This window comes from Syzygium oleosum, unplaced genomic scaffold (genome assembly GCF_021117445.2).
Source record: "Syzygium oleosum isolate NSW1041296 unplaced genomic scaffold, Sole_v2.1 Sole_v2.56, whole genome shotgun sequence".
In the NCBI taxonomy this organism is placed as follows: Eukaryota; Viridiplantae; Streptophyta; class Magnoliopsida; order Myrtales; family Myrtaceae; genus Syzygium; species Syzygium oleosum.
This window is the reverse complement of record NW_026607540.1, coordinates 183,896-207,772: the sequence shown is the minus strand read 5'-3', so window position 1 is coordinate 207,772 and position 23,877 is coordinate 183,896. Positions and strand designations below refer to the sequence as shown.

At 40.9% G+C, this 23,877-nt stretch overlaps 1 protein-coding gene across 13 annotated transcripts in view; it reads left to right on the top strand.

The window, feature by feature from the left end:
• The window catches only part of LOC115662673 (tRNA-specific adenosine deaminase TAD2-like), a 69,800-nt gene that overhangs the window by 14,442 nt on the left and 31,481 nt on the right, over positions 1-23,877 (top strand). Inside the window, exon 7 of one of the 13 annotated variants that reach the window (XR_008815642.1) lies at positions 10,182-10,279. The exons of the other annotated variants lie outside the window; for them this stretch is intronic. The gene's annotated coding sequence lies outside the window, so the exon portion shown is untranslated. Of the gene's footprint in view, positions 1-10,181; positions 10,280-23,877 lie in introns of those variants that run through there. 13 annotated transcript variants of the gene reach the window in all.

Below are 23,877 nucleotides of genomic sequence, written 5' to 3'. Positions count from 1 at the left end.
ATAGATATTGGACATGCCCAACTTGCAGAGAATGGTATGAAACGCGCGCCCGTTCAAGCCTTTGGTGAAGATGTCAGAAAGCTGATCCTTAGAGACAACGAAGGACAAGTTGATGAGGTTGTTGTCCAATTTTTCCTTTATAAAATGACGATCAATCTCCACGTGCTTGGTGCGATCATGTTGTACCGGATTATAAGCAATGCTTATAGCAAACTTGCTGTCACAATAAAGTCGCATTGACTGTGGAACAGCAACTCCGAGATCAGCGAGAAGGGTCTTAAGCCAAAGTAGTTCACAAACTCCTTGAGCCATAGCACGAAATTCTGCCTTGGCACTTGAGCGGGAAACCACAGCTTGCTTTTTACTGCGCCAGGTGACTAGGTTACCTCCAACAAGATTACAGTAACCGGAAGTAGATCGTCTATCATCCAAAGATCCAGCCCAATCAGCATCCGTATAAGACTCCACAGAAAGATGACCATGGGGTGCAAATAAAATCCCTTTCCCTGGAGCAGATTTCAAATAACGAAGAATCCTATGAACCGCCTCAAGGTGCGAGGAGTATGGATCGTGCATGTATTGACTCGCCAAGCTCACTGCATATGCTATATCAGGTCGAGTATGGGAGAGATAAATTAGGCGACCTACCAATCGTTGGTAACTTCCTTTATCAACGGGCTTTCCCTCTTTAGACTGCAAGTGGCCATTGGCCTCAATAGGGGTTTCAGCCGGCTTGCATCCAAGCATCCCAACCTCAGCCAAAAGATCCATAATATACTTCAATTGGGAGAGAAATACTCCTTTTTCAGATCGAGCGACTTCGATACCTAGAAAATACCAAAGAGCTCCTAGGTCTTTAATTTCGAATTCTCTCCCCAGATATTGTTTAAGACGAGAAATTTCGACTGCATCATTCCCTGTCACTACAATGTCATCGACATATACAATGAGAACAACAACCTGAGTACCTGATCGTTTGATGAATAAGGTATGATCAGCATTACTCTGAGTATAACCAAAAACAATCATAGCCCTTTGAAATCGCCCAAACCAGGCTCTAGGGGACTGTTTTAAGCCATATAATGCCTTCTTGAGTTTGCACACTCGACCTTCTATCTCCGGGCCAGAATAACCTGGGGGAATGTCCATATACACCTCTTCTTCAAGTTCCCCGTGAAGGAATGCATTCTTCACATCCAGCTGCTGTAAGTCCCATCCAAGATTGACAGCACATGAGATAAGAACTCTAATAGTGTTCATCTTGGCAACCGGTGCGAATGTCTCAGTATAATCAAGGCCATAGGTTTGGGTGTACCCCTTGGCCACCAAACGAGCTTTGTAGCGGTCAATGGTTCCATCGGCCTTTTGTTTGACAACAAATACCCACTTGCATCCAACGGTAGTTTTTTCTCGGGGAAGATGAACTAACTCCCAAGTACCATTTTTCTTAAGAGCTCTCAACTCTTCTGACATAGCCTCCTTCCACTTTTCGTTAGCTAGGGCCTCTTGCCATGTTCTGGGGACAGCTGTAGACAACAGAGATAAAGAAAAGGCACGGTAGGATGAAGACAATCTATCATATGACACAGCATTGGATATGGGATGCTGCGTACATGAACGTTTGCCTTTCCTAAGTGCAATTGGTAAGTCATTAGTTGTATCATCATTATCAATAATCTGAGAGGAGGTGCCATTACCCGGAACTGCGGTTATAGGACTAGTAGGAGGAGATTGGTCGAAGAGTAGAGTAGTGATAGAGGGGGCTTCACGAAAATTCTGTCGGTGGAATACAATCGGGTACCGAAACTGTTCCTGAATCGGAGGGGCTTCTGCTAAATTTTCTGCATTGACAGAATCAGGATTTTTAGCTCTAGCTGAGTCTACTGGAGCTACTGGTGGGGCTGTGTTTTTTGTATTGGCAGTAGCTGTAGCATCTGATTTTTTACCAGAAATGTCAGAAATTAACTCCCCCTGCAAGGGTATCATATCCAAACCGGAGGACACACCTTCACCATGAGTAGACTCCCCCTAAAGAGGTGTCCGCGAGTAAAACGGCTGAGACTCATGAAAGATAACATCTAAAATAGCGCCGAGTGGAAGGGCAATAGCACTTGTAGCCTTTTTACGTGGGAGAATAGCCCAAAAAAATACACCTGATACTGCGAGGGGCAAGCTTACTGGCCGGGTGAGCAATACGAGCAAAACATTCACACCCAAACACCTTCGGAGGGACCAAAAACTTATGGGAACTTGTAAGAGCCTCAATGGGAGAGCGATATTGGAGAATGCATGATGGGAGGCGATTGATCAAATAAGCTGCACTCAAACTAGCGTCACTCCAATATTGAGCTGGAACATTCATGGCAACACATGAGGGAACGAGCCACCTCTAAGAGGTGGCGATTCTTGCGTTCCGCCACACCATTTTGCGCAGGAGTATTAACACAGCTCGTCTGATGGAGAATACCACGGTCATGTAAAAAAGCCTGAAAAGCTGATCTGGTGTACTCCGTCCCATTGTCACTTCAAAGAATACAAAGTTTGCCATCAAATTGTGTCTGAATCATTGCCAAAAATTGCTGAAAGCATTGGAAAACATCACTCTTCTGATGCAGTAAATAAAGCCAAGTAGTGCGGGTACAACAATCAATAAATGTCACAAACCAACAGTGACCTGAGATGGAGGAAAAACGGGCAGGGCCCCAAACATCCGAATGCACAAGAGCAAAAGGTGCATCACTTTTATTATTAATAGAAGAATAAGTGACACGAGTTTGTTTTGCTAGAACACAAGAATCACAAAAGAAATTTTGACTACTACATCTGTCAACTAAATCTGGAAAAATCTTTATTAAAGTTCCAAGCGGTGGATGTCCCAAACGGCGATGCCAAACATGGAGCTCAGATAGGGTAGCCGAGGAAGTTGGAGTGACAAGATGAGCTGATGGTGGTGAATCGAACACATATAAGCCCCTCTCTACTCTACCACGACCAATCTCCCGACCCGTTGCCAAGTCCTGAACAATACAATAAGATGGGAAAAAAACCACTTGGCACTTCAGATCACGAGTCAGGGAACCAATTGATAGGAGATTAGTGTAAACCGTAGGAACATGTAAAATAGATGATAGAGTAATATCACGGGTAATAGACACCGATCCCTGGCTGACGATAAGGGCTAAAGAACCATTAGCAACAGTAACACAATCAGGTTTAGGAGGACGAGAATAATCAGCAAAAAATGTAATATCTCCGGTCATATGATGCGTGGCACCCGAATCAAGGATCCACGGCCGAGAAGATTTACGTAAACCACCGAAAAAACTACCTAACTGTGCAAAATTAGAGGTCAAAGTGCCCGAGGCCGATGATGTGGAGGTGCTAGGGTTGTCTACGTTGCGTGCTAAGAGGAGGCGCAGACTAGTCAACTCAGCAGCAGATAAAGAGTTTGATGGAGCAGCTGGTTGCTGACCTAGGGCTTCACTTAAATGCACCTGAGGCTCGATACGACCCCGTCCACGGCCACGACCAGCATTGGAAGGGCGTCCATGAAGTTTGTAACAAGTTTCACAGGTGTGACGTTCTTTTCCACAATAATCACACTTCACAATCTGTTTGTCATTTCCAGAACGACTGCGAGATTCGCTTCCAGCAATAGTATAAAAGGCAGAGCGCTCTGGGACAACTGGTTGATGCATCGCGCTCTGACGCTTCTCCTCTAGATGGATCACGGCATAGGATTGTTCCAAGGTCGGGAAAGGTACACGACACAAGATCTGGGCCCTAATCTGACCGTACTCCATATTAAGACCTGCTAGGAACTCAAAAACACGAAATTTGTCCACCCTTTTCTGAAAGGCAGCAGCATCAAGAGGGTTGGTAGGATGAAAATCATCATAAAAATCCAGTTCATGCCATAGACTACGTAACTTAGAATAATATTGAGATCAGGCCAGCTCCCTTTGCTTGGTTTCATGAATTTTTTGCTGGAGTTCATAGATTTGGGCATCATTGCCCACTTGAGAATAAGTGTCCTTCGCAGCCTCCCAAATCTTGGCTGCTGTGTCCAAAAATAAGTAGCCACGGGCGATAGAGTCATTCATTGAATTGACAAGGTAAGCCATAACCAAGGCATTCTCGGAGATCCACTTGCGGATAGCATCATCTCTGATAGTAGGTTGCACGCTCTCTCCGGTAAGGTAGCCGGTAAAATCACGTGAAACAATGGTAAGGTAGCAAGAGCGAGACCAAATCAGATAGTTGGAGCCATCTAACTTGATGGGATTTGTCGAAAAAGAGGGATAAACACCAGGAGCACTACGGCTCAAATCTCCAAGAGAGTCCGAAGCTTTTTCTGTCTCTGACATGGTCTCGTATGATAGGTTGTATAAAAAAACAGGATTTAGATCATATAAAGAATGATCCAGAAAATATCAAGGCTGGTCGGTAGCAGGGAGGCTCTCGGAAAGCACTGGACAGGGCATGGAGAGGTCTAGGCTATCACTGCATGATGCATGAAGGCTGCCGATAGTAATGGGAGGAAAAAGGGGCTGCCAACAGCAACAGTAGGGAGAAGAGTAGCAGCCAACAGGTACCGGAGGTTGCTGGAGATGGAGAGGCTACAGGTTGAGAGCGAAGAGGAGGAAGGTAGGGACGGTTGCTAGGAAGAAGAAGATGGCAGCAGGTTTCAAAAGAAGGGGCGCTAGGTTACGGCTTCACGCTTTGATACCATGTTGAGAGAAAGAATAATTTCTTCTTCTTTGAAAAGAGAAAGAGATACAATATATATAGGGAAGAGATGGACCTCAACCCTAAGACAACTAGATAAATAAACTAGGCCCAACTAATTAGGTCCAATAACATTAACAATAAACATAAAGAGGCTTTAACACTAGGGGCATGAAAAAGCAGTGTGCCTGGTAAAAGCAAGGCCAATGCCCATGAATAAAAAAAAACAAAAAAACAAAGAAAAAGAAAAGGAGAAGAAGAAAAATGATGAAAAAGATGAAGAGAAAGGAGTCCCTAATTTCTGGGTAACTGCTATGAAAAATAATGAAGTTTTAACTGAGGAGATCTCTGAGCGTGATGAAGGCACTCTCAAATATCTCAAAGATATTAAGTGGTGTAGAATAGACGACCCCAAAGGGTTTAAACTTGAGTTCTTCTTTGATATAAATTCATACTTTAAGAACTCTGTCTTGACAAAGATCTGCTACATGATAGATGAAGACGAACCTATTCTTGAGAAAGCAATTGGGACAGAGATAGAATGGTGTCCAGGAAAATGCTTGACGCAGAAGCTCCTCAAGAAAAAGTTGTCAAAGAAGCTAAAACACGGGATTACCCAGGAAGTTTGCCAGAAGGATCCTAACGGTGGAGAAGAAGACTGGTGATAATGCTAGATGATCACCAATTCTCACTCTTACACACATTTTTGAGCCCAACGATCATTTTGTTTCTCAACCTATAAACCAAGCCCACGTTACATCCCTCATCCCTCATGAAGTCTCTTCTGACTATGGCACTTGAATTAACGTGGAGTTTCAAATGTTTATAAACAACGCTCAAGAAAATGCGAGCAAGACTATTTTTATCTCGTTTTGCAGGGTTCTTGACTTGTAAACCTGGAGATAATTGCAGAATATTTTCTTTCATGGCCTTGACTTGGACAGTCACCTTTGTTAAGCCATTGACCAAGCCAGCATTATGACCCTGAAGAAGACCTCTCAAATTGACCGCGTCGTACCGCTTGCGAGAAAACTCAGGCCCTTGTTGATGTGATAACGGTCAAATTGAGTGTTTTCGATGTCCCCGCATTAATGGACGGGACAAACAACCATTTTCAAATGAGAGTGAGTGGAAAATCCTTTCTGACTGAAGGTCTCTCGTTCAGCATCTCGAGAAGTCCACCTTGCGAGCGAAAATTGTCTTGATTGGTAATTACCCTTGTTGGATGTTTGGTGATGCAAACATGGCAAAATCATTAGGCATGAACTTTCAAATACACATTCTGGAATAGCCTAGCTTGTCTATCCTTGATGAATGCGTGCATGTTTGCCCCAATCGTCTTTGACAGCTCAGAGTTTTGATCCCCAGTGATAGAACACGAAAATTCGGGCGCTGGAGAGGCCCTCATTATCATCCCAAGAGAGATGCCCCGAAAAAGGTCGGTTATTCAGCAGATGATGCATCAAACCTCCGGGTAAGAAACCCTAGGTATTTCATCAAAATTCTTTTCAAACTACCCAGAAGGTAAACCGGGTGTTCCTTTAAAGAAAAAGAAAAGCATCTTGACTAGCTGGTCAAGATATTTCATACGATATTCCAAAATAGCCTCAGTTGTCTATTTCTCCGATGAATACGTATGTATTTACAGGAATGTGCCCAGGTAAGTATTTTCTACCCATGCCCATTTCCAAAAATCCACGTATCTACGATTGTTATGGTACCCCTCCTGAGCATGGGACTGACCCCTCTGTTCACCAATTGAACATTGGAGTGACCCCTTTGTTCACCATGCACCTACAATTGTTATGGTACCCCTCCTGAGCATGGGACTGACCCCCTCTGTTCATATCAAATCCTCGGGCGATGAACCCCAGGTGCTCATTGTTTGAGTCTTTCAAGACCTGCTGGCGAGGACCCACCAGGCAAACCAACAAATCCTCGGGCGAGGACCCCCAGGTGCTCGTCGTTTGAGTCTTTCAAGACCTGCTGGCGAGGATTCACTAGGCAAACCATCAAATCCTCAGGCGAGGACCCCCAGGTGCTCATCGTTTGAGTCTTTCAACACCTGCTGGCGAGGACCTACCAGGCAAACCATCAAATCCTCGGGCGAGGACCCCCAGGTGCTCATCGTTTGAGTCTTTCAAGACCTGCTGGTGAGGACCCACCAGGCAAACCATCAAATCCTCGAGCGAGGACCCCCAGGTACTTTGTCAAAGCAAAATCCAGTCAAGGCAACCGGAGAAAGGTTCGGGTCCTAGACAAACGAAATCCAGTCAAGGCGACTGAAGATAGGTTCGGGTCGTAAGCAAGCGATTTCCCCAGTCAAGGTGACCGAAGAAAGGTTCGGATCCTAGACAAAAGCAATCCCCGTCAAGGCGACCGAAGATAGGTTCGAGTCCTAGACAAACCATTTCTCCCGTCAAGGCGACCGAAGACAGGTTCGAGTCCTCGACACACAATATCAACTATCTGGAATTACTCTACCCTTCGGCAAGGTAAGTAGCCCCAGGTATGTTTTTATTTGCTTTACACGCATCATCTTATCGCATCATAAAAATGGGACTCCAGTCTCGCCAAAAATAGCATTCATTGAGCATGCATAGGCCAAATTTAGGTGTCATTTTATCTTTGAACGTAACCTCTACGAGCTCAACCTCTGCGAGCTCACCTTCAAAGAGGGGCAGCTGTTGACACTTATTTTAATTTGCCCAAAAATTAATTGCACAAAATTTAGGAATTAATCTTCTTTAATTCCTAAAACAAAAAAATATTTCCATTTAAGTGCATTGCATATAGAATTTAGGCACATTTGCATTAATAGAGTCTATTAGAGTGTTTAAAAAAAAGAAAAGAGAATTTCCGAGTTGGGCCGGGTCGGGGCCGGGCCGACCCGGCCCTTTTCCTTTTCCTTTTTCTTCCTCCCCCGCGGGCCTCGGCCCTTTTCTTCTTTTTTTTCTTCCCCTCCCCGCGGGCCCAGCCCGCTTCTTTTTTTCTTTCTTCCTTCTTTTCCCCTCCGCGCGGCTGGGCCCAGCCTGGCCCAGCTTCCCTTCTCCTTCCTTCTCCCCTGCGCTGGTCGCTTTCTCTTCCCCTGTTCGCCCCTGTTCTGGCCGTAGGGTGACGCACGGTGGCGCAGCCCCGCACCGTCGCTATCCGGCCAGAGCAGGGCCAAAGGGGCACGCCGACGGGACTGGCATTAATTGCCAGTCCCATCCTCCCCGTTTTCCCGGCCTCCCTTATCTCCTCCTCCCTCTCTTCTCCCTGTTTCTCTCTGTCATCCTAGAACCTCCCCCTGCACCGGCCTAAATGGCCACAAAAGTCTTCAAGCGGCGTAGGCCGGTGCAGGCCGTCGTCACGCGGACGTAACGGAGCAGAGGGGCTCCGTCGTTCGCCTATAAAAACGAGAGAGAGAGACTGAGAGGGGGTCGGCCATTTTCAGAGAAAAAAACAGAGAGAGAGAGAGAGACCGAGAGAAAAGAGAGAGAAAGAGAGGAGATTCGGGCTTCTACAGGTTCCCACAGCCGCGCCGTTGACCGGTGAGCTTCCCCCGGGTCCCGATCGCCTCCGTTTTCCCCTGTTTTTGTGCTTGGTTTGGCCGGGACTCGCGCCGGCCGTTTCGCGCGAGTCCCGGCCCATACCGCCGTCCCCCGTTGTCCGTGCGCCGTCACCAGAGGTAAGAACAGGTTTCCCGAGGACGGCGGGACCTCGAAACAGGTCGGAATCTCCTATTTTTGGTCGAGCACGCCCGGTGTTCGACAAAATGCCTCAATGGGGCCGTTTTTTAATTCAGTCGCCGCCCAGCGAACGGTGGCCGGACGGCGACCCAGGTGGGCGGCGAGGTTTAGTGGTGGTCCCAGGGGGCGGATTTTGGTCGGTGCCGATCTGGGTCGGCCGGCGATAGGCCAATTTTCGGCTTTGCCGGCGCCTGCGCACGGGGGTTCGGCTTGACCCGGTTCAGCTGACCCGACCCGGGTCAACGACCGGGTCGGATCCGTTGACCCGGGTCAATGACCGGGTCGGATCCGTTGACCCGGGTCGGTCCTACCGATCCGGATCAACCGACCCGACCTGGGTCAACGACCGGGTCGGATCCATTGACCCGGGTCGGTTCCGACCCGGCCCGGGTCTGCCGACCCGGTTCCTTTTTTTTTATTTTATTTTTAAAAAAAAATATTTTAAAAAAATTAAAATTTTTTTTCTTTTTTCTCTCTAAATTATGTGGTATATCTAAGTGTTTTAATTTATTATTGTATTATTATGCATGTTATTGTCTTGTTTAAATTAGACAAGCCTGAAGTTGAGCGGTAGTATTTTGCATGTTAGTTTTTATTACCGTTGTATTATTATGCATGTTTTTAATATGATTGCATGAACTGTTGTTTTTTTGAATGTCATCTGACTTAGTTAGGATTAGAACCTAAGGCTGCATATTTATCTTGACTGCTGATCGTTTATGATTTGATCACGTCACATGTTAGGAGAAAGGTCTTAAAATCAATCCAAATTGCCTGACAAATGTTTTCATGAAATGAACAGGGTAAAAAGGTACCGAAAGGACATTAGTTATCCAACTAGTGTAACCAAGTCCCCGAACTCAGTTAATCTCTGGTTCGCAGGAATATGGTGATTCTCCCATCACCTTATTTGGGTTTATAATCGACCCACCCCAAATCGATTAGTGGCGACTCCTTGGTATAAACCACTTGCATGTTAAAAACTTAAACCCTAAGTCGTGATATGGTATGGGCTTGGGAGAGCCCGAGTTAAGTCCTGAACCTAGACTTAGCACGTACCAGGCGAAACCCCCTCTTTTTACACGATAAAAAAAGATCGGGGAGGTCGGTCGCGACAAATGGTTGCTATGAATAGGCATAGAACTTGCCTAGTAAACAAAAAGGTAGACTTTCAGAAACCCAGTCTTTTCGTTTGGTCAATTTTCAGATGTCCTGTTTATCAAATCTAGCTTTTCTCTAGACTGGGTATTCTTAGCCGGATTGCCATATGAGAAATGGAACATCTTCTCCTTTGTTTAGAGATGAAGTTAGTTGATAATCTGTTGGTTAGACTCTGTTAGGAGAAGTATCTTCGTCCTTGATCCCTATCGTGAATTACTAAACCTATAGGGTCCTTGGTCGAGCAAATTCTCGAATTTGAGCTCTTCAGTTGCAAATATTTCAAGAGACTGATCAGATTATAACCTTTTCATGCTTCTGAGATAATTAGTAAGCTTTGGAAACTCGTACATACAGAAAAGATGGCCTTGAAATAATTTGTCTACGCAATGATAAAATGAATTTTGTTTTCTTCTCTGTTTCATAGAACCCTGTAACATGACTATCATTTCTCTTCGTCATTTTTCCATCTTTTTCTATTTATTTGCTGTTTATGACATTGTGGAATTTATGATTTGTTTAAGTATTATAGATATATGCTGAATGCTAATATTTGGATTTCAGCTCCAAAGCCTCACAAGTCTCACGTTACTTAAGCTTCTCATTAGATCTGCATGCATTGATTCTTCCTGTTGAATCCTCTCATGGCTTTGCATGACTAGGTAAGACCCTTGGATTAGGATTATTGCTTCTCTGAACATCCTGGACATCATGTATGGTATTATGATGCAACTCTGCTGCATATTGAATGATTGTTAGTTACTTGTGCATAGAACAAGTGGGCTGCATGGTGTGACCTTCTAGAGTATAGCCTGTTAAAAGGGAATGGCACGGATTAGGGCACTGTGCAATTTTTCTTGCTGTGGCAGTAGGAAGTGATGCTCATGCTAAGATTAATAATACCTCTAGCTATAGATTTCCTTGTATCATAGTAGTCAATCACAACAAGGATGCTATAAAGGTCTTGAAGATGAAGTAAGACAACATCCTTGCTCTTCATTCTTAATTCTTGGTTTATTCTGAATATATTGTTCATTGTTCTTATTCCTGTTAGTTAATCTCTTCATTTGACTATAACCCAAGTCAAACTTGTTGTTGAAGGTAGTTCTCATTCTTGAGGTGAACTCATCGCAAAATTACTTTTCAACTATAGTTTTCCGACTCTTTGTGTTCTACATGTAAAGAGCAAATCTGGATGTGACATCTCATTGGTGCTGATTCTAGCATAATAAGCTTCTCTCCCCTTTGTGTGTGATGCCAGAAACAACTAATTATTTTGTTTCGAGATCTTACAAAATTTAATAATTACAGTGCATTCAGACAGCCCTTTAAGTATAGAGATCTGTGTCAATATTATTTATGATTATTCACATTCTTTTTCATGGCAAGAGGATGTAGTTAGACATTTAGTATCCCAAAAGTGTTCAAAATTCAGTGCACTCTTACTACTGACAATGCATGTGCCATTTACTATTTTTCCAATCACAGAATTTCATCAAGGGACCCACGAAAGGAAGCTTGATGCTTGTCCGGATCTTGCCCGGATGTTCATGTGCTTACTGAGGTTGCAGCTGTGATCAGAAGCCCATTTCATGCTTTAACTTGATAATAAGATTGTTAAGATAATTTACGGGATAAACTGTGTCGGCATCACTTTTCTGAGGCTAATGTTTGTCATCAACATATCCAATAATCGAGCTTATTTTTTGTTCTAGCTTTTCAAACTTTGAGTTATTCTTGATGTGTTATTGATGTGTCTGAGCTCCAGAGTTCTGAACTATATCATGTGTCATCCTTAATGATGATAAAGAGGTTAATGATTTGCATGTGTTTCGTGTATATTTCCTGGCAAATAATTGCAATGACTGGATTTAAGGTTTCCGCTTATACCGATTATCTCGTAAATACTTGAATTTGTAATAATGATGAGTCAATTAATGTTTTGATCGTTGTTGACTTTGCCTAGCATATTATTATGAGGAAGTCTCGGTGATTTGATTGGTCACGTGACGACCATGATTGGTTGAGATAGTCACGTGGTGACTCCAAAAGTACATGAAAAACTCAATATTTTGCTCGGTCAAGGGGCAATTTGCAATTGGTTCTTCCCTATGTGTGCTTTCATTTACTGACGTGATCTCTTTTCTTCTAGTAATAAAATGTCGAAATTTGAGTGTTTTATTTTTTTTGCGAGTCATGATTATGTTCTTATCATTGTCTAGTAAAACGTAGAAAATACCAAACCATTTGCCCAAAAGACCACAGTCTAAAATAAACCGGAAAATGGTGATTTTGAACCATAATCCGTTATGACTTTTTATCAATTTGTGGGGGTTCTTTTCTATGTTGAATATCAGTTCTATTCTATTAATTTCATGTGGTGATATGATCTGGGTCGTGGGAATTGTCATCTAGAAGTTTCAGAAATTTTTGGAATAAATTTTAGACCTAATAGACGAGCTTCAAATTGGATGTCGATTTCTGTTCATATGTCTATATTGGATTGATTATCTATTACCCACAGCAATGTTGGTCATTTTGCGCCTTTAATTTCGAATCAATTCCATTCGGGCCACCTGCATGCATGGGCAAAATTCCTCGTAATTTTACCGAGTGTTAATGATAGAAATTCCTCATAATTGGACCATCATTAGGCTAGTAGATGCATGGGTAAGCTTCGTGATTCTATTTCCGATCTTAATGACAGTTTGATTTGCGTGCAATTTCGAGTTATTATGCATTTACACGAGAATGCATTTGACTAGCTATAGAGTTATTCAGAAGCTTTTCCGTTATTGGGTCTATCTCTTGATAAATTAGGGACTACTATAGAATTTAATCAGGATTTTCGATGATTAATATTTAACAAAATAAAAAATAGAGCTTTAATTGCACTACAAAAGTGTCGGATTTGCTGTGTCTTTAAGTTCGCCCATAAGAAAAAACACAGCAGGTCATTAATTGGTCATCGCCGCACAAAGGTTGCAGAAGACTGTACGCGTGTGCAAGGCAAATGCCACGTGCGGAAGAAACGTGCGTGGGTGCATGACAGCTTTTTTTGCGTTGTGCACCATGCGGTCTTTCGAGATATATTGGTATACATGCATAATTTTCCAGGAGCGAGGTGCTGCAAAATTACTACAATATATGAGGGATGTAATAGCATTAGTCACTCCCTTTAGTATGGTACAAGGGTCATCTAATCTATTTTGCGAATATGCACGTAATTTGGCTTGGGCATTTGAGATTCAGGAATATAATGTTAAACTTAAATTTTCTGATATCACGAAATACATAAGATTTCATATTTTATTCAGAGTGGTCATAAGTGAATATGCATAGAAAAAGTATTTTGTGTAAATGCTTGGCTACCAAATTGACACATATACAGCAACATTTTGAGAATTCCCCTCTATTAATGTCGTCTCAAGCGATTCTTCTTTGTTACTTAAGGCGCATCCCACTATAGACTCAACTTGTAGCAAGCCGACCGAAAGCAAAGTGGTGTCTGGCATCCAGAATAACCATCGTGGTTTGATCAAGTGTGATCGACGAGCTTGGGGTTTGATCAAGTTCACTTCTTGAAACTCCAACGATTATCGTTGTGGTTGTCGCTAGTTCATTGGACGGGGGAGATTGATTTTCCTTTGTCAATCTTTCTGGCTTTCTTTCTTCTGTTCTAGTTGCCTGGAGGAGATCCGGGTTTAAAGTTTTGACTAGTAGTCTTGCGTTTTGCCGAAATAGGATCGCGGACAATGAAATACCTTTTAGCAAAAGTTTGATCTTTAATTTTTAATATGAATTGGGCTTTGTGGTGATTCTGATAGGAACTAATTTGCGTAATAAGGATTACTAATGGTAACAAAAGCGAATCTAGAGAATTTAAAGAATAAAGAATAGCAAATCGATAAAACTGGAAACTGGAATTGGATAAAAATTGCACAAATGTTATGGATTGCAGATCATTTACAACTAATGCCTCTTGGCATTATATAGCCTTGTACAAAATAGAACCGTCATCGTGCGGTTATTGTTAAATTACAAATTACAACTAACCTGGCTTCATGTAGATCATCCTTAACTGCTCGTTCTTATCATAAGCGGTTATGATATTCGGCATGTCCTTGAGCTTGGCTTTTCTCTAGTCTTCGCTTACTACTGACCGTTTATCATTGCACGTCGACGACCATCCCGGCCTACTACTCTTCTTAGATGACCATGGGTCTCGTGACATTAATTTGGCATCGGCTATTCACCGATTCGTGATCGTGTTGCCTGCTGGCTCCATCGACAACCTAACGTCGACCCACATGACTTGGTATATGTTTGGGTGTCAACAACTTGGCATTGGAGTCAAATGTTCTGTCTCAAAGAAATAAAAAAAAGGTCAAAAGCGCAGGGCAGTTTTGTAATTCCAGCCCATTGAAGCAGCCTACTAGATGGAGAGCACAGCAATGCGATCCGATAGTTTCACCGATTAGATCCATCTCTTTCGTTTTCTATTTGTTATTCAAGTGGAGTGTGTATGCTCTATCTAGCAGGAGGGTTTGCATTGCAGATCTAGATTATCTTAGGCATTGAAATATGGCTGGCTATGCGCTAGATGTTCCTTTTCCTTTCTTTTCTAAGTTTGTGTAAACTGCAGCCGTAAAGAACTTTTGGGAACTCTACAGCTTGTCCATTATCACTCTTCAGAGAGCTGAGCCATTAAAGAAAGACATCTGGTTCGCCAGCATCCAGCTGTTGTGTGTACAATATATTCATAAGAGAGAGAGAGAGAGAGAGATTTGCACTTGTTCTGTGGCTTAAGGAGAAGTTAATGGTTGGCCCAAAAAATACAAATGGAGGTGTTAATGAAGCCCAGGGGGTCACCGAAACGGGGTGACCCTAGGAGCTTCCTCTGAAACATGAATCCGTCGACACCTAAATTTTAATAACCTATTTAGTTGTTCGTTGCATAAACAATTAAGGATCATTCCGAAATCTAGACAAAAATATTAGTTAAATATGTGTATAGATACTATGAGCATTTTAATTAATAGTGATAAGGCCGCTTATCTTTACATTTAAATTGGATCGTCGACAAATGGACTTACATGAATTGTTGTGAACTTAATTGGATTAATTGGATTGAGCCCATAAGAGCATGAAATTTTGCCAAGACCATGGATGTCAAGGAGTCGAAAATTGCATAATTAAATGTCAAATTGGAAAATTAATCTATGAAAAGAAAAAAAAACTTGGGGGCGATTAATCTTGATATTATCAAAATTCAAATCTTAGAGGATAATTGAGCAAATTGATTTGATATTATCACAATAAGAGAAGAGAAGAGTTTCTTATTGTTAAGATAGAGTATGTCTTTTAGAATTCGAATTATTAGGAAACGAGGGACATCTCTTACTCTTGAAAGAAACCCTAATTGTCAAGAGTTTCCTATATGAACTCTATTATGTAAAGAGAAGGGAGGAGGACTATTGTTTCTCAAGAGGGGGACGGCCACAATTTAGAGTGGAAAGCGTTTGCTTTCACAAAGGGTGGAAACTCTTTCAAAGCTTGAAAGAAGGGCAAAGGGCGTCTCTCTCGAAATATTCACGCTTCACACTCCAATTCCATGCCTTCACTTCTTCAACAGAGCATCATTGAAGCCAAGGCCGCGGAGGCTTTCCCCGCACGACCTCCATCCCAACGACGCTGTGGTGGCTCCAGTCTCTGCTGCACTGCGTCTCACATCCGTCTTCATGCTGCACCAGCTGCACCATCCGAACCACACCGACGCAATATGCACTGACGCCAGTTCCTGCAATCTTTGCATGCTCAAATCGACCCGAGGAGTGTTGAGCCACCCCGAATCCAGCCCCACCACTGGTCTGGTGAACCTTCCAGCTAGTCCTCTTGAGTTTCTCGGTGCTTTCTTGCAGGTTTACCGGTGCCTTTGTCCACGACCAGCAACGAAATCACCAGCGTACCTACAGGGAAGCCGACGTCTCCATTACTCCTGAGAAGCCCTCGCAAGGCTCTCTCCCGTCCGTGATATTCAACACTGGAGCTTCCTTCGCTGGCGTCTCACATATCGAAGAAATAAAGTTGAAGAAGACCAAGGCTGAAGAATATTGGTGAGCTTGAAAAGAAATACAATAATTTTGGTCAAGTAAGTCCAAGCGGTGGATTTATCTTCCTTTGGATTTTGTACAGAATTGACAATAATGTTATGGGTTTGTGATCTTACTTTATGCAAGCTAAACAATATTATTTTGGCAAGGAGATCGTGAAGAGTTTGGGCGTGTTCGCTTGGCGCCTACCTCCACGAGAAGCATGAGCTCTGTTCAGTCCCTTCTCTCCTATTTATGCATTTTTTTTCTTTTTTTTTTAATGATTGTGATCATATTATGTTTGCGGTTGCTTACTTTGTGCGGACGAAGCGGGCTTGGCTTTTGGAACTTACCTTTTTATTCCTCTATGTTTTTCCTTTTTTAATCGGCGACATGATTATAATACCCCACAATTCCTATGTATTTGGATAGTATTCAACTAGGAGTGATGTAGAAGTAGCGATGATATGCACGTTCACAAAATGATACTCTAGTTAGTCATGATCTTCGCCATCTCTATGGATGTTTTGTTCCATCCATTGAGCTTTTGAGTTTGCCGTAGAGACTGCATTTTTCTGTGCTTGCTTCGGCATTTTTGGAAGGTCAGTGTCAAATAATATATCCACTCATGGTTTGATTATGAATATGCAAACTTCAAATTTTGTAGTAATAGTGTGAAATGCATTTGGTAATGATTTTCTGGATTACTTAAGAATTTGAAGTCCACAAATTCAAATCGAACCGTCGTCACCAAATATATTCTTTGACCATGATGTTCCAACCTTGTTTTTAGAATCAATATAGAATGTGAAGATCACACATGATCATAACTTACAACTTTGTGAAGTGCATATCAAATTCTTTTACGTCACTCCCGGTTGAGTATCATCCTATTACATAAAAATTGGGGTGTATAATCTTATATGTCGCAAATTAAAAAAGAGAAATAAAATAAATAGAACACTAAAAGCTAAACTTGAAATCTGAACCTTCTTCGTCCGCATAGTAGTGGAAGCAAACAACCACAAACATCATATATACTGAGAGAAAGAGGAACTAAACAAGGCCCTTACTTATCGTGGAGGTGGGCTCCTTCGAGCGAGTGAGTGGTGGATTGTACAGAAGCTTGAAGCCATTGAATATCTCTACGGTGCGACCTTTGGAGTCCGATTCATGGGGGCTCATCTACACTTCCATAAACTCTTCGGACTTTCTGAAATTTTTTTACTTCATGGATTCTCGATGGGGAGAGAGATTGCAGAAGAGGAGAAGGCGCAAAGAGAAATAGTAACAGAGAAAGATTGACGGAGGATATAGAGTAAAGGTGGAAAGTGGGTCCCACTATGTATACGTAACGATTAATGAATGGAGTGGTAGATGGCTGACATGGAAGGACAATCTATTGCAATATTTTTAGATTTTAATTTGTATCGAATAAGGAAAGTTTAATGACCCCTCACTATACTCTATTCTCCATAGTCTGTTTGACGAGGATCCTATATTTTTCAGAATATCTGGCTTTTGTCTCCCACTCTGCCCCTTGCAATTTTCTTTTTGATTAATATTTAGCTTTTTCACAGTTTAATTTATTACATGTCTCGACAATATTTATTTTTCATTTTCCCATTAATTTTAAATTTTGCGATGCTCTCATTTCAATTTTTTCAATTCGTAATCTCACAAAACTTTCACAGTATACGTTACAAATAAATTCGCATATATGTTCTTTTGAAATTTGGATATTATTTAGAGTTTTGATAAGAAAAGGAAAATATACTTTTTATTTAAACTAGATTTTAAACAAACAAGCCTTTGATTTGTAAGAGCAATATCTGCAAAAATTCTTAGTCTTTTTACCATTTAGTACTACTACTATATTCTTTTGTTCACAATTTATTCCTTTTGCTCGACTTTTAAGATGATTATATTATCATATAAAATGTCAGCTCTACTAAAGGTCAGTCATCCAAAAATAATTATCATGGCACATATCCATTTATGTTTAGTCATTTTGAATTGTTTTCATCTTTTAAAAAAACTTCCAAAATATTATTTTAAAGACAAATAGAATCCCGAATGTGATATTCTATTTTGTCCTCTTGCTCACTTTGTGGTCCCACGTGACTTTGGGTGGTTCGGTGGAAAAACTTATAATGATACTTGTCTAAATAATTGATGTATCAACGTTCCTAGGAACAGTTATACTAAATTAGTATTTTCCCATTAATTGTCCCAACATTCCCCCTTTTCCCAAACCTAAAAAAAGCAAGCGATTTCGTTAATAGACTATATATTAGTATTTAAACGAAAGGACCGTGTTTCGAAACTCAATAAGAGTCTTTGTTTTATAGTACACTAACTTTTGTCGAGCAACTTTAATGTATGAATATTGGTCCACTTTATCTACACTCTATGTGACATGACAGACATTCTTAAACATCAAAAACCTCACATTCATTTAAATTAGGGATTAATGCACTAGAAGTCCTAAAACTTATCAGAAAAGTGCAATTGAGTCCTAAAACTTTTAAAAAATGCGATTGAGTCCTAAAACTTGTCACGAAAGTGCAATCAAGTCCTAAAACTTTCAAAAAGTGCAATCAAATCCTAAAACTTATCACGAATGTGCAATCAAGTCCTAAAACTTATTACGAAGGTGCAATCAAATCCTAAAACTTTCAAAAAGTACAATCAATGGAAGGATTTGATTGAACCAATTTGACAAGTTTTAAGACTTATTTGCACTTTCGTGACAAGTTTTAGGACTTGTTTGCAATTTTTGAAAGTTTTAGGACTCAATTGCACTTTCCTAACAAGTTTTAGGACTTAATTACACATTATGAAAGTTTTAAGACTCAATTACACTTTCGTGACAAGTTTTAAGACTTTGAATGCACTTATCCCTTTAAATTATAATTGCACTTACACCCTGCTAAGTACATTGACATAAACCACACTCTATTGGCCATTAAATGCGACCAACTTATTTAAAGGATTACTTATACTCTGTCGCATCAGTTAAGAATTCTAATATATGTCTCGATCTAAAAACAATTAAAGAGATAATAATATATTTAAATATTGTTAATAATTACATTTATTTTCTTAAAAATAAGTTCGTTAAATATTGTTACTACTTATTTCATATTAGAGAGTATCTTTGGCCGCCCAACTTACTTGCTCTATTCCGTCTCTGATTACTATACACTTATCAGTATAAGCAGCAAAAAAATGACAGTAAATATTGATTGCGTAAATGTAAGGAAATACTAGGCACTATAGTTGATCTCCTGGGATAATTATCCAAAAAGTCCTAAACTCATTATACAGCAGCCATTTCGACCCTAATTTTTTCGATTTGGTCTTAAATCTTTTGACGATTCTATTCATCGTGAATGACTTTAGTCATTTCTAGGCAGAGGTGGCAAATGGGTGGGTTGAGTCGGGTTTGGGTGGATCATAAATGGGTTCGACCGAAATCCACTCATTTAACTCACATTGACCTATTTACTTACTGAGCAATTTAAATGACCCATACCCAACCCAAACCCACCCGTATAACCCATAAAAAAACAAATAAAAAGGCCCAACAATTCTTCAAAATTAAATAAATTTTGCAAAATAAAATGAAAACCCTAGCGCTAGGTTTTGGACCCCGACGGCGGCCGATGGCGCCGACAACGGCAGCCCCAATGAGGTAGCCCCGACAATGGCGGACTTCTCGTAGTTGACGGCCATGAAAGGCGTTGGTTGTTGAGTTCGTCACGGACCATCTTCGTCAGCGCGCGGAGCTCGCACGAGATAGTGCGGTACTCGGGGTGGAGCTCCGATTCGTCTATGTCCCATGAGCGGCTCAATTTTTGCGATTTCGTCAAAGATCCTGATGCAGTTATTCCAATCTCGCGATGACACACATCCACAAAGCCATTGCTGCAATGCAAATGACCTCCAACGAAAACGTGCAGAAAATCAGAATCAAACTTGGAGGGGTCTGCAAAGATTTCATTGCGCTCGTGCTCGATCGGAGGACTTGGCGGGGACGAAGGCGAGCCGAAGATTTGGCGATTCCATCCCTTGAATATCTCCTTACAAGAGCCGTCATACCTTGCCGATTCAAAGCTCCAATCGTAGATCCAGGACCCGATGGAGTAATCGCGGGGCTGACCGGAGGCGGCGAAGTCGAGCCGGGACTTCCACTTCATTTCGAGGGTCTTGGTAAGATCGGGCGGAGATCGGGGAGGTCCGTCGGAAGAGAGACGGGGGCGAGGAAGATGGAGACGAAGTAGAGGAGAGGAAGGAGAGAGTTGGGTCGATGATGGGTTGAAAAAGGGTTTGTAAAAGACCCGAATAAAACCCATTTTGTTTGGGCTTTTCTTTTTCAAACCCATTTATGACCCATATCTTAATTTCATGGTAACCCTTATACGACCCATTTTCATAAATATGGATTAAAATATGAATTTGTGACCCATTTTAACAGCCCTCGACAAACTAAGAATCTTTCGTGCAAACATTGCGAGTTTTAGCAAAAAAATTTAATGATATACCAACCTTCACCTTGTTATTTCAAGCAATTTAAAATTTTTAATCTCATCTATCGAAAGTTTTTAATATAAAAACGCTTATTAAAGTTAAACCAAAGCCTTGATCTATACATTAAAAAGTTTGTCGAAATCGCAAGTTCGAAACTGATATTGCAATTTGCCAATCAATTTTTTATAGTGGAACTCGTCTAATTATGAAAAAAAAAAATATTGATGCTATACTTTTGCACTACCATAAGCATCAGATTTTGGATCATGGCCTCTTCGTAAATATCATCAGTCTTTTGCATAAAGTATTTGAAATCATTCAATTAGTCATGCCTCGTCCAATGACCTGACAAATTCAATGTACATGAAATCAAAATATTGACAAAACATATGACATAATCACCATAGCGTGTCCCTTGTGGATTTTCAAGAAAAAGTTAACATTTTTAGAGTAGAAGTTCGATAGTTCCGCCCAAAAGTCTAAGCATCTATGTTCTTCCCTTCCTAGGTCGGGGTAAGCCACTGTGATCCAAATTCTTAAATTGTTGTAAGAGTTGCTGCCAATCATTTTTTAGATCAATTCCGAAAAGAAAAGTCAACTAGACTAAAAGCGAATAAAACTTTAAGGGCTGAGGATTCGATTACATGCTGGAAAGGGTTAGCACCTTCCACATTGCCATTTCGATACTATAATATTATGTCATGAGATCTCCTAATGTAATACACGTATAGTTTTCTTTTTGTGTTTAGAAAATTAAAAAAACTTCACTACTTGCTCTTAGGTAAAATCACCTCGTCACGAGGCGATTAAGGGCTCGACTGATTGTGTCATGTGATCCATGTTCTTTTAAGAAAAAATTGCAATAAATATGTCCTATGCATTCTAATCAAACAAACACGGACACATCTTACAAAGGTGAATTTAGTCCAATCAAAACAGCATGCAATGAACCCAATGCATACTATTCCAATAACAAAACTGAATTCAATCATAACAGCATGAATGAATTCGATGCATACTGTTTTAATAAAAAAAAAGGAAATCTAATTAAAATATCAAACCGAACATACATATTCTAACAGATGCTAAATGACATGCAAATCAAATCACGAGGAATAATCTAGTAAGTATCCAAACATGAAAGGCATAATCCAATGGCATAAAATGCAAGTTCGGGTGAATAAATAATTTTGATGCGAAACATTTTGACGATATACGACGTGAAACTAGCTAGTTTCTCGACAAGTGCTTACGTGTATGTATTATTCATGGCTTAAATAAAGACACCACTGACATGCGTGGGCACAAGGGCTAGTGAGCCCTTAGCTAGTGACTGGCTGGTGGTAGCGAAGGCCTAGAGTGCGCCTAGCCCGGCTCAGGGCCCAAATGGCCTTGGTCAAGGCTTTTCTAGCGTTTCTCAAGAGTTGTTCTTAGCTGAAAACATTTCCACAAAGTCTTTCTATGGATTCCAAGGCTTCAAAAGGTTGGCTACGAAGCACCAATTTGAATTTGAATCAAATCGATTTAGAGCTACGACTTTGTTTCCCGGTGCTTTGAGTATTGTCCATTCCATCCTTGGCATGAACTTCATCTACGGCGTGGTCCATCCAAACATGGCGGTTTTGCCTAATCTCAATTTGTTCACTTTCTGCACTTAGATCCTTCCAAGCATATTGATATATTCATGTTATCCAAGTTGCTATCCTTCTATTGGTCCATCTAAGCACCTCGATGATTCCATGTCCCTTGCATGTTTACCAAAATCCAAAGGTTCTTTCAAATCTAACATTTTCCACTCAGTATCTTTTTCTCCCATATGCAGAGCAAGAAAGCCCTTCATGTTGTAAACATCACCTGCATCCGCACACTCAAATACACAGATTAGCTCCCATGGAATGTTTTGTCATCTTCAAACTACATAGGGAGTTTTGTCGACGAAGTTACCTTGAAGAAAGAACTATTTTGACCCTTAGTTACATGGAAAAATTGAAGGCACAAGGGACCCTAGGCCTTACTCAAGGCCATTGCGCCATTGCAGAGCATCATAGAGATATTACACAGGGCCCTCGACTCACTCCTTAGCAGACTCTGGCCTCTAGGCAGTAAAGAATCAGTGCGGGGCATAGGCTTGGGCTGCAAGCGCAATGTGACACACTCTTATTAGGCGTGCCACTACCTGGCACCGATTTTTCCCTTTCTTTGAAGAATCATTTATTTTATTTATATATTTTTCCAAACTATGACCCCTCAGTTCTCTTTCATCCAATTGACTTGATATTCATGTTTGTGGAAAGCCCATGGCCTTTTTCCAAAAAATTTGTCCGTTTTCTAGAAAAGTCTTTCTATTATATGTGCAAAGCATTACTTCATTCTGGTCTTATTTGAAGAACCAATTTTGTTTTAATGTGTTGTGACCCTCCCGAGGTAAACCCGAGGGAGTTTAACGGATTGCTGAGGAGGCGCAAATAACCCTCTTGCAAGATGGCACTTACACTTCACGGAAACTCTCTCAAACCCTACCGATGATAAATTGATTTCTCATTAATTATTTGATTACTTATAACTAGAGTCGCCACTAAGTTAGGAGCCAAGGAAGACACGGGAGATTGCTCACTTTTACGAACTAGAGATTCATAAGTCCGGGAACTCGGTTATATTAAAGAAAGGTAATTCTCGTTATGGGTACCTTTTCCTTTAATAAAAGGCTTTCCATGCAATCCTCCCTTTCTTATTTTTTGATTTTTTCCGGAAGAAATGGAAATCTAAATATTCATGTATGGATATTCAAACAAATACAAATCCAATTAATAATAACATAGAAAGTAAAAGATGAGGAAAGAAATAACCCAAACCATATCGGGCAACATTGAACAACGTCTTGTTATTAAGGTTCGGGATAGGATTTCCATGAGCTATGCAAAAAAATTAATGTGCGTTAAAGTAAATAATAAATATGAGTTTCCTAATCTAGGTGACAAAGATCAATACTGCACTAGATGAAACCAGATTAATTATGAATTAACTAATCTTGTGATGCAATAGTCATCTAATATGCCATCTAGGTTTTTGTATTATATACTTACGAGTTATTTTCATTACTTTTACGATTTAATCTAACTAAGTGCTTGTGAGTACAAGAAGAGTTAATTGAATGCTTGTGAACTAAGTAAAGCTATGTGCATGACCAAAACGGTAGAAAGATCCAAACTTTTTGGGTTATTGAAGGTGCAGGTAAAAGGCCAACACTACATAAAAACGACGATGAGAAACTGCTAGATGAAGCAAAATCTAATGAATTTAACGTAAAAGCAAATCTAATGCAACAGGAACTGCTGGATGAAGCAAAATCATACAGACAAACAACGAGGTCACTCCGGGATACTTCAAGGCACCGAACATGGACGAAACATACACTGTCTGAAACCATCATGGAAAGGGAACAACCAGGCAACATAATTCATCCCTAGACAAGTTCATGCGAAGGGGATTAAAGACAGCGAATTTCATATCAAAGTAACATGAGAAACTAATCCTACACCTTTCGACTCTCAGGCTTTTTCTTCCACTCACCGCTTTCTAATCTTATCTGATTCTGATTTTCCATTACTTTCCAACTGTCACTCAAATCGCCCTTT